Source organism: Lontra canadensis, unplaced genomic scaffold (genome assembly GCF_010015895.1).
Source record: "Lontra canadensis isolate GAN:19392208 unplaced genomic scaffold, GSC_riverotter_1.0 scaffold28, whole genome shotgun sequence".
Lineage (NCBI taxonomy): Eukaryota > Metazoa > Chordata > Mammalia > Carnivora > Mustelidae > Lontra > Lontra canadensis.
The window spans coordinates 6237424-6255816 of record NW_022631022.1 but is presented as its reverse complement, the minus strand read 5'-3'; the positions used below and the strand labels follow the sequence as shown (position 1 = coordinate 6255816).

General features: G+C 44.3%; 1 protein-coding gene across 4 annotated transcripts in view; it reads left to right on the top strand.

Moving 5' to 3' along the window:
- TLN2 (talin 2) overlaps positions 1-18393 on the top strand; it is a 412475-nt gene that overhangs the window by 128047 nt on the left and 266035 nt on the right. Inside the window, exon 1 of one of the 4 annotated variants that reach the window (XM_032864800.1) lies at positions 13270-13351. The exons of the other annotated variants lie outside the window; for them this stretch is intronic. The gene's annotated coding sequence lies outside the window, so the exon portion shown is untranslated. Of the gene's footprint in view, positions 1-13269; positions 13352-18393 lie in introns of those variants that run through there. 4 annotated transcript variants of the gene reach the window in all.

The following is an 18393-nucleotide window of genomic DNA, read 5'->3' as shown; positions in this document are numbered from 1 at the left end:
CAAACCATGTGGCTTTATTGACTTCTCGCTGGAGGCTGCTCCTTGAAGGCAAAGCTGAGCTGAGGCCTGGCTGGTCTACCTCTGTGTTGGATTCATGGAATGGATTTCAAAGTGTGGACAACTTTTGGGGTGGTTGGTTTGTTTTTCCCTTGATGTAATAACAGCTTTTAGAGTTCAACCCTCTGCTTTTGTTGTGTGAATTTGGTTCTTTCCTTTCTTGCCCCACAGACGCGAGTTAGGGAGAAATGTTTTTGAGAGGAGAAGCAGAGAGGGAGGTGGTGGTTGGACTCTTTTGTCAGGAGACCGTCTTTGTGACATCACTTTGTCCTAAGGTTTGCTCTTTCTGTCCAGGCACAAGGACAGAATAGAGGGTCCCTCGGCACCCAGAGCCAGCTAGAGTCTGAGCCAGTGATGGCCACTGTGGATGGGAGAGTGAAGTCGGGCTGGTCCCCGGCACAGGGCTGAGGCTGAGTCACCAAGAACAGGGGGTGTTTGGGCAACCATCTCTCTTAGCCACAGGGCGAACGACAAAGTGCAAGTTGTAAAGCATTTACAGAACTAAGCATTGAGAACGAAATTCCTTATGGTCATGTGATACGCAGAGATCACGAGAAGACTTGTGTTTCAGCGAGCAAGCTTTTGCTCTGCTCTGTCACAGTTCTTTCAGCAGCCTCTGCAGACGGTCTGTGAACCCCTGCAGAATCTATTTAGGGTCTAGGAAGAGGACAGTGTTACTCAGGGAAGAGAGAGAATGAAAAAACATTATTCGAAGGATGACTCTGGCCCTTTGTCACAGAAACCACGGGTCTCTAAGAGGACCACTGACTATTAATAAAGTCTCAGTCATTGTAGATATGCATCTGGTAAGGGATGGCTTTACCTGACAGATAGTCTGTAGTGGTTTAAATTTTGTCAGGTAGCCCCTCCATTTCTATAACCTGTTGAAAAACATGTTCAGGTGCTACTAATATAGCTTCCAACTGGGACATCAAAATCTGTGTGCAGATCTGTCATGGCCCACACAGTAGGGGTGGAGCTTGAGTGGCCGGGGTAATATCCATTCGGTGGCTGTATTGACATCCTTTTTGCTTGTGTGTGTACATGCACACACACACACACACACACACACACACACACACCCCAACACCCCACTTATTTGACCGTTTCCCTTGTTCCTGTTGTCATCCTCAGTTAGAATCGTACTTGATCCTGACCTATCTCAATTGACTCATTATCTCCTAACCACTTTTGGGATAGGGCAGTCTCAATCTGTTCATTTCATGTCCCTCATTTAAATCTTACTAACCTATCCTGACACCCTCCCTTCAGGAGCCCTGGGACTACAAGTAGGGAAGGGGACATAAAAGACTTGGCGGTGATCAGAGCCTATTGTTTTGTCTGTGCCTTGGGCTGTGCCTTCATTTCTCTTACTCTGCTGTTGCCCTTAAGATGATTTCACACACATGTTTGAAAGGTATGAGACTACACTCTTTAGAACTCAGAATTAATCTGCGGCTTCTTTGGAAGGACTTCAGTTATCTGTAGATGGGAAGGCAGCCTGATAAATTTCTGATCTTCATCCAGCTGTTACTGCCAGTCTGGTTGTGAAATGTGACAGGACCATGGCCAACTGTGTAATGTTGAAATATGTTCCATCTGAAATTCCCTTCTATCCTCTACATTGCTGTGTGAATTAAGAGGGTATGACTGGCAGTGATCAGAGGCTGAAATCACATTTTGAATTTGCCTAAAGAGGATTTGTTGGGTTTTCTGCTAGTCACAAGACATTGGGCAAGGGGCCATTTACAAGGGATTGCAGTAGTATGGAGAGCTTACATTCCAGGGCAGGACTTGGTGAAAGGGTACTAAAAGTAGAAGGTAGAATGTGGATGACAACTAATATTGAGAAAGTACTCTAGGTGGCAGCTCAGAGGAGACAAGAAAGCTATGGGCCTGGGTGTCTGCCCTCACAGATTAGGATTCTAGCCTGAGTCTACATGTCCACATGGATATGAACAACACTGTGTAAGGGAGGAACATTTTAGGCAGGGTAATGACACACATAAGTGTGAAGGTGAGAAAGTTTGTGGAATGTTTGGGGACCCTATACAAGACTCTTGGAACAGTGGATTTTTGTGCTGAGAGCAAAGGGGAAGAGAGGATCTTGAAAGGTAGGAGTGGGCATGTATCCTGCTGCTTGGGACAACAGAAAACCCAACTTAGCCTAAACCGTAAGAGAGAACGCACTGGCTCAATAACAGAAAAGGCTCTTCTTTCCAGGTTGCTGGCATGGTTCTTTAAGGTCTGCTCCCCTCTCCGTAGGTTTCTGTGTGCTCATAAGATGGCTGCCAGCAGCAACCAAGGCCACATGCTTCACTGTTCACATGTATAACAATCCAAAAAAGACCTGAGTCCTCGCTTCCTCAGCACATATACCAATAAAGGACTTGAGCTTTGCTCTGGCTGGTTCAGTCTTAACCATCATGGCAGCCAGGGGAATGCTTTGTGCTTAGGTTTGGGTGTCTGCTCATCCCACAATTAGCGTAGAGATGAGGTTGTGCTGATCAGTTTATGCCAATAAGGATCAACCTCTAGAGCTCAGTTTTGGGCCAACAACACCGAAGTCCTGTGGCTGCTGTATAGCGATTCCCCAAAGGAAAATCTAGAAAGGTAGAGAGGAATAGGAGGCTGGAGGATAGGTTGACAATGGAAAAAAATCTCAATTACAGCTTTAAATTATAGGCAGCTCTGAATTCTAGGCTCAATGGTGTCCAGCTGAATCTAGACATGATTCTATAGGTAGATCCTCTTGGGCTGATGCCAGTATTTGTCGTGGTTCTTGATGGAAAAGAATGTTTTATTGTAATCTGCTCATGCCCAGAGAACTTATCTGGTGGCCAGTTTTCCTTCTTGTCCCCATCATCTGTGTTTGCTCCTCACTAGGATTGTGTATGCTCAGTAGCTGGCTCGTTCGTTTGAGACTCTCCAGAGTGCCAAGCTCAAATGTCTCTGGAGAAGGACCTCTCTCTCCTGTAGGGCCCCCTGTGAGAGCTACTCCACTCATTGCAGTTGAGTCTACCCATTCACATTAATCATTAAGCAAAAATAAGGTGGAATTGATGAAGTTTATGAGTGCCATTCAGAGGCAGCCCATCCGTCCATCCATGTGTTCAGTAAGTGAGTGTACCTGCTCTGTGCCAGCAGCTGTGCTGGTCACTGGGGATGAACCCAGCTATAGCACACAGTCCCTACCCTTGAGCTCCCCATCTGATTGGGTAAGCCAGGAAATCTACAATGTTCATTTTATGTGGTGCATGTCCCAGGTAGATAGCATGCTACGGAAGTTTAGAGAAATGGTATTTCTCTCCACTGGAGGTATAGCAGATGACATTTCCTAGCTTAAGTAGGATGTTTAAAATGGGTTTAGAAGTTAGGGTTAGGCAGTGGATAGGTGTTTAGAACAGAGAGAGGGGATCATGATAGGTAAAGATACATTGACCTATTGTCAGAGTCATAAGTGTTATTTGGTGGCTGGGGCTATAATTCTTTAAAAAAAAAAAAAACAAAAAAACCAGGAGATAGAGTGGGAATGCAGACTCCTGACTCCTCCATCCAAGATTCTAATCTGCCAGACAGGAAAGTGGTCTGAGAATCCCATTTTCATTTCCAGCAGCTTGGGTGGTTCTGATCCTGGTGGTCTGAAGAGTGCACTGGTCTAGAGTGCATTGTGGGTGGTGCAGGGCTGCAAATGTAGGCTGGAGAAGGGGAAGAGCCGAAGCCTGAGTGGCCAGAGAGGTTGGGGAAGGATGCGGGAGAATTTTAAGGTCTGAGAGTGTTCAGTAGGATCCTAGAGGAAGTTGTAGGCATTGGACAGCAAACCCACTTTAGAGCAGGAAATAAGATCTTGGGCTTATTTTTGCACCATTGAGCTAAAACATCTTTCCAGAATAAAAGACTAGTGAAATAATCACTTGGCTCTAACCTCAAGCCGCTGAGCATTCGGGGTTCCAAATTTTAAGTGCAGTTCTTAGTCTGCTAGTCTGTCTATTGGGAATTATTTATCCTTGTTGTGTTAGCACAATGATTTTTTAATGCTCTTGAGTAACCTTGGAGGCCACTCTACAAATGGCTTGATTTATTATTTAAAAATAGGATTGATTCAAGACTGAATAAATGTGTAATACTGAATCCACATGGGGGGGCAGTGGAGGGAGGTACGCAGCATTTTTATAGGTCAGGTGTTTGCAGGCCTCATAGTCAGGGTGGGTGTCTTCTCAGAATCATTAAGACTTAGTAAGACATGGTATTTTTTTTTTTTAAGACCTATTTGAAAGAGAAGAGAGAGATGAGCATGCTGGGGGAGGGGGAAGAGAGAGGAAGAGAGAGAATCTCAACCAGACTCCCCACTTAGCGTGGAACCTGACAAGGGGTTCAATGATGGCCACAACCCTGAGCTGAAAGCAAGAGTTGGACGCTCAGCCAGCTGAGCCCCCCAGGTGCCCCTTAGTAAGATCTACTAATAGTCTTCCTCAGACAGGGTAGCTTTACGAACCTTCTCACAGGTTCCTGACTTTCCCTGAAAGCTGCTGGGAGTGAGCTGGGTTCGCCATCTCTTGGGCACCGGACTTCTATGTGGCTTACTTCCCATGCAGTGATGATTTTTACTCGGTGTTAAAACAGAAACAAGATTTCAGATGGGCTCTATGTTTTTCGTTATTGTTGGAATTAACCCAGTTACCATTCTAAGCTCCTTGGGAATGACTGGAAAGTCCCACTTTTCAGTACAACTTAGAACTGCTTTGTGTCTTCCGTTGTATGTAGTAAGAATTCATTAGTTAGGGGCGCCTGGGTTGGTCAGTGGGTTAAAGCCTCTGCCTTCCGCTCGGGTCATGATCCCAGGGTCCTGGGATCGAGCCCCGCATTGGGCTCTCTGCTCAGCAGGGAGCCTGCTCCCCCACCACCCTCTCTGCTATCTCTCTGCCTACTTGTGATCTCTGTCAAATAAATAAAATCTTAAAAAAAAAAAAAAGAATTCATTAGTTAAATTTGACCTTAAAAGGCCACCAAGAAACAAGGTCTGAGCTCCATCCTTGACCCTGAATGATTTGTTATAGGCATGAAAGTGTACCTTGAGAGAAGGTGCAGGAAGTTACATGTAAAAACATGTATATTGTCAGCAGGTCCTCACGGGACTTCTTCCTACTGGTGCTGTTGACACTCTGGGCTAGATGATTGTGGTTAGAGCCTGTCTTGTGCGTTGTTAGATGATCTGAGGCATCCCTGGCCCCTACCCACTAGAGCCAGTTGTGAGGGTCCACATTTGTCGGCAGATACTTCTAAACGTGCCCTGAAGGCAAAAATCACTGCTGGTCGGGACCCACCAAGTTAACAGACAAGGAAGCTCTTTCTGGGTATCTCTTTACTCAAGCTGTTCATTGATTTTTTTGAGAATTCCACTGTAAGTATTAAAAAGCCAAATAGTGATCAATATACACAGATTGCATATTTGCAGATTTTGTCTATGTGCTAAAATTGATGGGTAAACCTGAAATCATGAATCGAGGCGCTTTTACAGTCGGCCTTGGACACACACGTGTGCTGAGAGGCAAAACATTCCAGTCGCGTCCTGCACCTGTTCCCAGCTGAGGTCAGACAAGGTGATGCTTCTTGTTTTGTAGCTCTCTCTTGTAAACAAACGTCCTTCCCATGGCCTATTGAATGCCACATTTTTAAGATTTTTGTGCCTTTTCAATGGTGATTTTGCTTTTAAAAATGACCTCCAAGTACAGTATAGTGCTGTCTAGTGTTCGTAAGGATGAGGAGGTTGTTATGTGCTTTACAGAGAAAATACATGTGTTAGATAAGCTTCCTTTCAGGCATGAGTTAGAGTGCTCTTGGCCATGAGTTCAGCGTTAATGATAAATCTTTCTAGGTGTCTTCAAACAGAAATATGCATAAAGCAAGGCTACGCATTGACGTTGGATGAAAATGTTGTGACCAGAGGCTCCCAGGAACCTAGCCCTGTATTTGGGATGGAGAAACGGTCCAGTCTTTGCCAGTTCAGGGTTAGTGGTGACTTTGGTTTTTTTTTTTTTTTTTTTTTTAAAGATTTTATTTATTTATTTGACAGACAGAGAACACAAGTAGGCAGAGAAGCAGGCAGAGAGAGAGAGAGAGAAGCAGGCTCTGCACTGAGCAGAGAGCCCGATGCGGGGCTCGATCCCAGGACTCTGGGATCATGACCTGAGCCGAAGGCAGAGGCTTTAACCACTGAGCCACCCAGGCGCCCCTAGTGGTGACTTTGTAAGAATGTAACTACTACAGGTAGGAATCGAATGTACTAGTATGTAGCTAGCTGACATTGCCAAAGCCTGCATTTTAGAGATGCAATGTGGTGAGTGTATGAAGCTGGATTGCTTTTTTGGTAAAGAATGATGTAGACACATTATGGAAAACTTAGAGAATAAATAACTGCTCAGTCAGTGGTTGTCAGTATTTTTACAGCTATGACATACCTTGTGGGAAAAGGTTCTATCAGTTTATAGTGCCACAAGCAATTTACTTTTCCATTGAATGTCCTTTTCAGTGCATCTTTGCCAGCATTATTTTTGCATTTGTCGTATTTAAAAAATGACAAAATTGTTGTGAAAACTCAAATCGTACAGATAGTTCAAAAATAGAATGTAAAAGTTTCATTGTTATCTTTCCCCCTTTTTTCTCAAGAATGTTAAAAATTTGGTATGTCATTTCAAGTCTTTTAAGAAAATGCACATGAAAAGAAATGCTTTATATACCTACAATTTAACATGGAAGGGACTATTTGCTTTCTATATGCTGGTTGCATTATGCTTTGGATACTTTATATAATTCAGGCACAAAAATGCTTTCTCATAATTTATAATATAGTTGTCTGGAAAAACAACATAAATGTTGTTTCCCAATAGCTGTTGTTTGATTTTTGAGCTAAGTGATTATTAGCTTGCGATATATCTCTTCTAATCTAATTTTTGTTTTTGCCCGTAACCTAAGTGACAGAACACAACCCAGAATCTGTCTTGAAATTTTATTTTCTCTCATGAGGCTTGGCAGAGGATTTCAAAGAATTGTGTTTCCTGGTAGAAAGGTAGTTAATAAATGGATGCAAATGAGTAAACATTATCCAGGATCAGTCGAGACGCTTAGTATAAAATACTACAACAGGGGCGCCTGGGTGGCTCAGTGGGTTAAAGCCTCTGCCTTCGGCTCAGATCATGATCCCAGGGTCCTGGGATCAAGCCCCGCATCGGGCTCTCTGCTGAGCAGGGAGCCTGCTTCCTCCTCTCTCTCTGCCTGCCTCTCTGCTACTTGTAATCTCTGTCAAATAAATAAATAAACAAAATCTTTAAAAAATATATATACTACAACAGATGTTCCTGGAACGATTACAATGTGAAGAACATATTTCTGATAGAGAGTCTGGAACCCTTGCCCTCACCGTGGCTGGAGAAAAGAGGACATGGGTGGGATGGCTGTTGATCCTCCGTGTGTCAGGCACAAAGGGACCCGTTGGAGTGACGAGAGATTCTGCAGATGAGGTTGCCTTGACTCAGGGTAAGTGAGACCTTCTTGGGCCAGCTGTTGAGAATAGAGAGTAGAGGGAATTTTGATTGTGTTTTGAAAACCTACTTATATTAGAAAACCATAGTTTTCACTTAGGACGATTTAGAGACATGCGGTAAAAATGCTCCTGGAAAAGAAAAACTGAAACATGAGTAGCTTTGATGGATGGAAGAGCTTGGGAAAATTGCAGACCTTTGAAATCAGAGGCATATTCTGTTTCTAGGATGGTGAGAAATTGTGCATCTCTAGGATTATGTGTTAATTACTTAGAAAAAGGTAAAATAAGAAGTACGACTTTATTATGGCCAGGAAGGACTGTTTTCTGGAAAGAAAGGAAAAGGTGTGTATTATGCCTGAGTGTCAGTTTCTTAACCTAACAGTGAGTTAAGCCTAGAAGATTAAAGTCCAAAGGGTTGTTTTCCAGTAAGGGAGTGTCACGATAATTTTGCACCTCAATCCCAGATTCCACACTCCAGCAAGACTAGAGTAAGTGTGGATAAAAACTCAAGGGTTGGGCAGAAGGTGGATTAAAAAAAAAACAACAAACCATTTTATAAAGCATTAGCTATGAAAAAAATCACAATTTAAATGTCGTCCTATTAAAAAACAAAACAAAACAGAACAAAAAAACCCCAAACCAAAAAACCCTTCCCATTTGGAAATTACAAGGTCTCATCCCTGTGAGATTCTTAGTTTACCCTTGGGATGATACTTTTTGTTGACTGTTGCAGGCACTCAGATAATCATCAAAAACCTAGAGGCACGCCCTTTGAAGTACATAGTTTCTCTTTCAGAACATCTATGGGAGAGGCACTAAGGAGAATGTTTAAAGTAAAGTAAAATATTTCAGATAATTGTCCACATTCCTCAGACTTTTATTCCTGAAAAATGGCAAGCAAACTCTATGGCTTTACTCATTTTTAATTTGAATATTTATGGAAGGCTGAGTTGAAGTGTGCCTTTAAATTAACCTTTTTTGGGTAAAGTTCTATTAAAAAGGTCATTAACCATATTTGGGTTAACTAGTTAGGACAAATTTAAACATTATATGATGCTTTAGGGTAAAAAGTAATGAAGCTAATTTAATTCCCTCCTCAAAAAGTCCTTTGTAAATAGTGTCTCTGTTGACTATCTTAGTGTTTATAGAACAGAAGCTTTAACTGTGGTGTTCCTGCATCAGTGAACTTTTTTCTTATGGGCTTTGTAAATAAAATTGTATTCTCCATATTTTCTGGTTTAATAGTTGTTTTTTTTTTTTGTCTTTTTGTTGTTTTGTTTTGTTCTTATGTTTATATCTCTTATCTACCTAACATTTGTTTTTGTGCCTCATAGAGGGAAAGTGATAACTTCATTTTCATTTTTGTGGATATTTACTTTTGTGCATATATACTTTTCCAGAGTGTATCAAATAGTTGTCTCTTTCCATACTGGAAAAATATATAATAGTTTGCTCTTCAGTACTTACTCTAAATGATACATTGATTGTATCCTAAATATCCATATGTTTGCTTACTGTACTCTCTACCCTAGTAAATGATCTATTTCTGTGGTAACAGTTTTTAGTTACTGTAGCTTTACAGTATATTTATTTAGCTTTGTTAGGATAGGTCTCCCTTCATTGTTCTTTCTTCAAAACATTTTTCAGTCATGCTGAATCTTTGTCTCTTCCAGCTCAACTTTAGAATCAGATTTATAAACTCTATAGAATATCCTGTTGCAATGTGGGTTGCATTGTGTTGACTTTAAAAACTGTGACGAAAGGAGAATTGCCATTGTACGAAATTGGGTCTTCTTGTCTGGGCACTGGTAGCGCCATTACATGTATCTTCTGTGTTATTCAGTAAAACTGAAAGTAAGACTGATTTGACACATTTATGGGTAAGTTTATTTCTAGGTATTTTCTCTTTCCCCACCCCTCCTTCCTTTTATACTTTGTTGATATGAGTGGAATTTTTTTGTTTTTAAGATTTTATTTTTTAAGTAATCTCTACTAACAACATAGGGCCCTAACTCACAACCCTGAGATCAAGAACCACACGCTCTATGGACTGAGCCAGCCAGGTAGCCTTGGAATTTTTTGTTTTCTAAATGACATTCTTCATCTAGTTATTCTTTCTGACTATCTCCAGTCCACTTAGATTCTAGGCAAATAGACATTTCATTTACAAAAATAAAATAATATAAAAAATAAAAATTACTGCCTTTTCTTAACATTTTCTTTGATTTCTCTGGGTTAGAGGTTGAAGTAAAGTTTTTAAATAGTTAATAGCAGGCATCCTTGTCACCGTCCTGATTTTAATGGGACTTGAAATTCACCATTTATTGGTTCATTTCCATACATTTCTGATTTGCTTTTCTATATAGGAAACTGTTTGCTATTTATAAGAAAGTGTCAAATTAAAAATAACCAGGGGAGACGTTTAAGTTGCTGGTTGTTTCCCAAAGAACATGGCAATGATGGGGGATATGCCACACACAGAAAAAGTGTTCATGATTTCTTACGGTTCTACTTGTTTTTTCCTCAAAGAAATTCACGATGTGTAGGAGCATGTTGGGGCATCTGAGGACTCCTTAGAACACAGGATCTCTGCAGGAATCCTAGGAGCACACTCTGAGCAAGAGTCATGTAAATGAACTGGTTGGCCTGATTTTTTCTGAAGTGGAGTGGAGTACAGTGGAGTACAGTGATTGAGCCAGTGGCAGTAACCCAGGCTGGGGTAGAGTCTTGGGCTCTGGCAGTCCTGTTTTCCCTAGGCAGATGGAGGCACATTCTAGGTGTGCCCTGTGAACACATGAATAGGGTTGAAATTCAGAAAACCCTCACCTAGTAGGTAGAGGGAAGGGGACATTGGGAGCAGAGAACTTACAGATGTAAAGAACCAAATGTAAAAAGGGGAAGAGAATAACATACAAGATGTGAGATGTGATGCCTCAGGGCTCTGGCACTTTCCTGGTTGGTTGGGGGTGGGGGGGGTCCTTATCTGTGTTGCCAGAAGTTGGGCTGGCAGAATTGAAGTCATAGGCTCATAATGTAAGCTCAAGCCCTTTCTCGTTAGTAGACTGTACCTGTAAACACTTCTATTATGTAAATTTTAAATTGCCATGTGTGCCTGAAAGCTCTAAGTCCTTAATACATTTAAAAGACCGGTTTTCCAACTGTGATTCCTGGAGCTCTGTGTGTGCCGTGGAGGTCCCTCGGGAGCCCACAGGACCCCAAGACTCCCATTCCCCCATTTCAACCAGAGCAGCTCTGCTTTCATGAATCTACATTGCTTATCAGGTTTCTGAGTAAAGTAACATTAGAAGACAAACTTTGCTGCTTAAAAAAAAAAAAAAGAAAAAAGAAAAAAAAAAAGACAATCTGAAAGCCATCATTGAATAATTCATTTGAGTAATTAAAACCATGTTCGTGTAGTAATACCAATCTTGCCTATGTTAACTATTGGCATTTTATGTTGGAGTTGCATTTCTCAAGGAAGATTTCCTTGCAGACGTGATGTAGAAAGGATTTCTTTTTTACATAGACTTGGTAGTGGTTAGGGTGTGTAGGCACGTGATTGGGTCAGTTGTGTCCGTGTCTGATAATGGTAGGCTGCTTAAGGACCTGCTTGTGTTGTATCTTTTTCATCGCACCCCCTGTCCCCTCCCCCATCCCTGAACATCCACCACACGGGTTCAGGATGTAGCTCCTGATTCCATGCAGACTGCTGTGGATGGACAGTCCCCTCCCCCTTCTGCCAACGATGTGAGCCGCAAGGTGGGCCAGGAGAAGCTCAGAGGCACAACTTTGACAACAGCCTGACTTGGCTCTTGTGTTTCCGGGTGCAGGGACTTATATAAGAGAGCTCAAGTAGCTGTCTTTGGGGATTGCTGGATTTTACTAGGATCACCAAAAATCAAAGCAGTCCAGCTTGCCAGCAGAGCCTCTCCCAGTTCTGCGTGGGCTACAGTCTAAGGAACTGAGGCCAGCGGATGTGGACTGAGCCCAGAGGAATTGTGGTGATGAAGCCTGGCTTCACAGAGGGATTAGTAATGTCCTCACTGTTCACCTACACCCTTCCTACTCCTCATGGGCAAATTGTAGTCCTTTCCCTTCTGAGGAGCTCCCCCTGGCAAATCTGGTCCAAAGTGAGCTTTGCTGTCCATTGTTCAGCGAGACTCTATTCTATCATGAACAGCCATGCTGCCATCGTTTGCAGTCACCCACTAAGGATTTTTATCTGCTGTACCAGCTCTGAGATAGTACTGTTGTCACAGCACCAGACCTAGATCAAGTGCTTGTTTTAGGCAAGGATGTTTGGTGGTGATAGAAACCCATTCAATTTGATAAACAGGAAAGGTTTCTGTATGTTTTGAAGATCTCCCAGGATGGGAAATGAAGAGCATTGGGGTTCATGGGAATTGGACTGAGCCCATCAAAGTGCTCTATTGGGCTCCTGGTTCCTGTCTTGGGGTGTCCTTTATCCCCTTGATTGCCGGATGAACTTGTGAGGTCGTGATTGCCTGTTTGTCCTCTGTGGCTACCTAGCCCCAGGCTTTCTGACTTCCTCATCTTCCAGCCTCCCAGCTAGAGTTCAACTGGGCTTAGAGTTACTGGGGAGAATCCCACTGGCCAAAACTGGCTCCTTTGAACTGAAGTCACAAGAGCGTGAGGTCCCTGGCCTGACCACTGAAATGCTTCCTTAGAGTCAGAGCTCCAGCCCCGCCCCGGCAGCTTTGGTGGAGGCAAGAGGAGACCCATGGTAGTCCCAGGCTGCCCCTTCAGGCTATACAGACCCCAAAACAGGTCTCTTCCGTGGCTCAAGCACTTGCTAAATAATGAAGTGATTTATCCTTTTTCCCAACTCTTATCTCAGTGCTTTGAAATGAAATTTTCCTATAACCTGTCTTTCATTGTATGAATGAACCTTTCTGGATTGTGTTTCCCAGGGGTCTGGTGGGGGACCCCGGCCCGTTGCTCAGCCCTTGGAGTTGGAGGCTGGGTGAATTGCGTAACAGAGGCCAGATAGTGTCACAGCTTTGTCATTCCTGTGGGGAGGCCAAGTACAGGGCAGCCCCACCAAGAGAAGCATTTCCAAAGATGGAGTGATGGAGCTTGGAGGCCTCCTTATCCCCTTCCTGCTGGCTGAGTGTGGGGACAGCAGCCCGGACCTCAGGGCCAGGACCCAGTGCGTGGCTGTGGACATAACCTGGGGAGTGCTTCCCTGGGCTAGCATGGCTTGTTCCAGAGAGGAAATACGATTTGCTCTTCCATTTGTACAAAATGTCCCTGCTTCCCACTCTTCTCCAGAGCAGGAAATGAAAAAGAAGTCCTCACTCTAAAACGAGAGAAGAAAGGAACTACCTAGCCCGATGCTCACACAGGATTGTTTGTCCCTGCACCCCGCACTACGGCTTCATCAGACCCATGTGTTATTTTTGAATGGCGGGAATAATAGGGCTTACACCTAATCAAGGAAAAGAATTCCAAACAAAAGCTTGGGTGGGGTTTCCTGGGCAGGAGTGTGATATTGTAATAAATGGGAAACAGTTCTGCAGTCCAATCTCTGGTCTGATTATACAAATTAAAGCTGGGGGCCCGGTTCTCAAAAGAATGTAACACACCCCACAGAGGCCCCTCCTCGGTGGGTGTGTCTGCATTTCCTCCAGCGCCCTCCTCAGCGGTTGATGCTTTCGCCAGAGGAGCCCAGAGCCTCCTGAGGAATAATTAGGATGCCTTCATTAGGGTCTCTGCTATGGGACCATTTTACAGGTGAGTCTGCCTTATGTTATAAGCCCTTCAGGGAGTCCGGTGGCTAAATTCTCCTCTCTTCTCCTGCATTACTGAACAAAGAGTGCATACAAGGCTCTGACAATCCAGTAACAATGGCCAACATTTCCAAGCACTACTGATAAGCCAGGTACTTGATCCGGACAGAGTAGAGGAAAATGTTGGAATAAAAAGTCTCTTTGCTTGCAAAAGGGGACATCGATTTCTGTGACTGTGTCTGGAGGCCTGCTGTGCTCCCCTGTCTTCAGATCACCACTCCTTGTTCATGTTCTAGAATATTCCTGACCCCCCTGGGCTCAGCCTTGGTGAGCTGCTTCAGAGTTCCTTCATGTGCCAGGTTCCTGTTCCTTCAGGAATGCTGTCTTTGTTAATCTCACTGGTGGCCCTTCTCCCCTTTACTCTTGCTTCTCAATCTTCAGAAGCAAATATTCTGTCCCTTGAGAAAGCTCCCCTGGCTTGTCCCTCCTGTCCTGAGCCCCCCAGTCTGTTACATGCCCCAGAGCAGCCTGGCTTACCTATTTTTTTTTCTTCTTTTTTAGTTTTTTGTTCTTACCACCCACTGTCAGATGAAGGTTTTAGTACTTCTTCTTAAATCACCACTTTCTGGAGACCAAGGACTGTGTTGGGCTCATCTTCAAATTGTTGATACCTGGCACATAGTAGGTGCCAGGTATCAGAATGGTTTGAAGCTGTTTTCTCTTAGCACGTATGTTTGAGGTTTTTTGTTTTTTGTTTTTAAATCTGGAGCCAATTTATGGCCCATATCAGGTAAATATGTTGCTGTAATATTATAGACTTGTCGGCTTGGGATCTAAGATTGTTTTTCTCTAAACCATTTTGGTTCGTCTTACCCCTATGCCTTGCTGTCTTATCTGATTAGCTGGATGCTGGCGGCAGAGTCATGAGACGGCAGGGCAAGGCTGAGATTGGCCTGACTCTGTGTCTAGGTTGTGACCCTCCTCTTTAATTTGGGATTTCTTAGAGCCACAGCAGGTCAGTGAAGATGGAATGCATTTAACAGAGGTGTGGTGCCTGGCCCGTGTGTCCCTCTTGACTGTACCTTCTCACCACCCCTCCCACATTAGGCCCACTGGCCCTTGTCCCCCTTGCTGTGCCTTAGGCGTGGTTTCTGTCAGCCTTTCAGAGTCTGTCCAGCCTACCTGCTCCCTGGGGAACCCTTCTGTGGTTCCCTGAGGATGTGTGTACCCCAGAGATATCACAACTAGAATCCCCCTGGTGGAACACTTCGGATGAACACCCCAGTGTGCATCCCATTTTATTGACCTTATTGGTAGGTCTCCCCTCTCCCATCACTGGGGCACTCATTCCACAGCGAAGCCCTGGCCTTATTTTTTTCCATATTTCCCAGTGCCTAGCTTGGGCCACACACGTCATTCCTACTTGGTGGGCCATTAAATGAATCCCTAGGCAACTTATAATTAAAAACAACAAAAACCAATAAAAACAGAAAAAAAAACCAACAACAGGGTGCATCTTCTCAGTGGCAGTGTTTCAACTTCTGAAATTATTGCACATGTCCTGACATCATCCAGGGTTGGAGCTTTAAGCAGTGCGAGTCCTAGTTTACCCGGGAGGGAGGGAGACTAAGAGGCTTAAACACTATAGCCACATGTCTTGTATGAGGCAAGATGGGGACAGACTTTGTCCTTCAGAAGCCTTGTCTGGGCTTTTCCCCGTACAGGATGCACCCCTGTAAACTTGATGAGAAACATTTGGTGGGTCAGCCAGCCCAGGTTTCCAGTTTCCACATGGGTTTGGGAGGCTGGTCTCACAGGGAACAGGAGGGACCCTCAGAATCCTCCCTGGGCAGGTCCGAGTGGGCCTGTTCCTGTGGTGGTGGCGATGCTCATTTCCATCTAGAAATGACCAAGATTTTCGATCTGGAAAAGGAAGTTCTGTTGGCACTACAGGTTAGACCCTCCTGCACTTTTATACCTTGCAGATTTTATCACAGATCCTGCTTCTGGGTTGTTTCTCCCGAGCACATTAGTTTTTTTGTTTGTTTGTTTGTTTGTTTTCTTTATGTAAGATGCAGCTTGCCTCCCACTGGCTAACACCTGCTCTGCACAATGCTTACAGATACCCCCTTTGTTGCCTGTGCAAATAGCCCGAGGAGGGGAGAGAGGTGGCGGGGAGGGTGTGTGCTAATGCCTGTGTGTCCACTCATTAGGGATTGAGGAGCCACAGCCCCACACTAGCTGTTAGGGAGTGCTGAGACTCTGTGGGTCTGCCTCACTAACACTCAGGGCTTTCCAAACTTTCCACTGACTTGGCAGGGTGAGCCAAGTTCCTAACTAATTTGAGGAGCGTTAACAATACTCATTGGGTATAGAAAAGATTTCATGAGTTTCGAATAGTGGAAAGTTACCTCATTTAGAGAATTCTAGGGAAAATTTGAAAATAGGAAAGCATTTACATAATAAATTGTGCTGGATGACAGATGATGTCCCTAAAAGAGCTTTTTGAAATACGATCTGTGACAGAAATTTGACATCATTGCCCAATAGCCGGTTTTTAGGGGATCTGTGCTAATGGCTAATTTAAGAGCAACAATTAACATACAACTTAATTAAGTGCCTCTGATCAGTTGCTTGGTGGGGGGCACTGTCTGGCCAACAGTTGGACCCTTAAATTCCTTGCATAGCCATGTTAATCTGAATGAATTGAAACTTGTTTGGATGACCCTCGTTTTGCCAGGCAGACCATTTAAACGCTGAATATGGGAGGGTTAGCCCACATAATGGATCAGTGCACAGTAAAACCACTCTGCAGCTCAAATCTGCAAGAATCGTAATGTGTGCTGTGTGGGGCAGTCGGGGCCACCTTTACAGAGGAGCAGCATGTGTTCTTCTGCCCACAAGAAGCTTAGCATCCTCTGCAGAGACCAGACGAACTGGCTCTTGGCCCCAGCAGAGCCTCACCCAGTCCCGGGCTTTGGAGTCAGCCAGCCCTTATTCTTTCCTGCCTATAAGTGAGCACGCTCCTTGACCTGCTTAAGCCCCAGTTGCCTTTGTGAAAGGAGAGTGATGACCAGAGCCCCCTCTCCAGGATATGGTAAGGGCAGGGGAGAGGACATGCACACGCTCTCAGATGTCAGTGATCTTTGCTGACCTGGTGTGGCTGTTGCTGCTAAGGTGGCAAGGAAATAAGTAGAGATGGCAAATGTTTTATGAGGCCAGGCATGTGTTCCATGAAAACAGGTGGGAATGGGTGACCCCTGGTAAGGTGTAAGAGAGCGGGAGCGGCAGGCCGCCAGGGAAAGGGTTAGCAAGGAGGCTACAGGTAGTGAGATGTACAAGGCTTCTCTGTTCATCCCTTCAGCAAACACTGATGGAACCCTAGGATCTGCCAGAGACTTTGTTAGGCACCAGGTTTACCGGAGTGACTCACGGCAAGATGAAATCCCATGCCCTGTTGGAACCTCCTTCCCAGTGTGGGAGAGGAGGAGGGAAGCACACACCTGCACGTGTAGAAGCACTGAAGGGGAGGGTGTGAGGCAGATGCTGGGAACATGAAGGAAGGAAAGGTGCCAGAAGGGCAGTGCATGGGGAAAAGCGAAGCGGCCCTGGAGGCTGAGGAGGGAGGTCAGTGCCCATTGGCCAGGAGCGCTGTGCTAGTCACTCCTGAGGACTCAGCCGCCATAGGAGTTGGTTGGTTTGTTTTACGTGAAGCTCATTTTTTCTCAACTCTAAATGCGATGCATGTTCATTTTAGAAAATGCACGAAAAATATTAAAAGGTAAAAGAGAAGGAAAAACCCTTGGTTCCACCACTCCAGAGAAATCTGTGTTTTGACTAACTTCCTGTCTTGTTTTCCCTGATGGGATTGGTCAGTTTGTTTATTTCCTGGGTTGACACATTGGGGTCATGCTATAAGGACAATTTAGCTTTTGTTTTCTCCACTTCTTATGGAGCAAGCAGTTTCTCAGGTTCTCATAAACAGTATTTTTCTGGCCGTGTCATACCCAGTTGAGAAAATAAAACAGCTTTAACTTAGCACCTTCTTTGGATCATAAAGTTGTGTTCACGTTCTTCCTAGCTGAAGAATGAATGTTGAGCATCTTTATATTTGAAAGCACTTCTGCATCTAAGATTATTCTGTGAGAATGGATCTCCCTATTTTGCTGTTACTGCTGATTTCAGGGACTTGGCATTGTAACGATGTCTGAAACACCTTGTCAAAGTATTTCCCTTAGAGGTATCACCTAGGGGGAAAGTTGTAAACCTTTGAGTCTTAGAGATTCAGTGGAACTGTTTGGGAGGGGGTGGTGGGTGGATTTGGGCTGAAAGAGGTTGGAGTGGTTAGCAGAGAATGCCTCCCCTGGGGTGGTGATATTTCTGACAAAGAGTGGCAGGATCTTGCTTGAATACCGTGAGCCTTTATAGGGGATCATAAACTCTGACAAGCCTCTGAGCTGGTTTGTAGCTGAAGAGGACAGTTTGGTTTAAGAGCTCTGGAATTTCCTCTTGTCCTCTGTAGTTCTTACGATGTAACTGTTCAGATGTCACTGTTGTCTATTGAATTGAGTTCTCTGAGCCCTTGATGGAGGACATGAATGTTTTTATATACCTAATTACTGTCGAATTAAACTTTGTAAGGGATTGGGGCCAAGAGAAAGAGGTCTGGTGGTGCCCAAGGCTGAGGCAAGGAATGGAACTCTTGCTGTAGGAGGACGGAGCTGGGGCAGGCCTGGTAGGGCTGGGTGTTGGTAGGGAATGTGCTGGAGGGGAAGGGACAGACTTCATGGGGTGTAGGGAGGCAGAGTAGTGTGTGGGCACGGTGATGAAGACACGGGCCGCAGAGTTGGCTTGCAGTTACGGTATTAGTTCTTCCTGACTGTCCAGGTGACTTGGGGGAGACTACCCAAGCCACTCTGTGCCTCAGTTTCCTCAGGAGTCAAGCCAACCAGGCCTTTTTCTTCTTGGGTGCTACATTAAGCAAGTGTTTTCAGGCCTATATATATAAGAGGGGACAATTTAAAGAAAATGCAGAAAATAACGAAA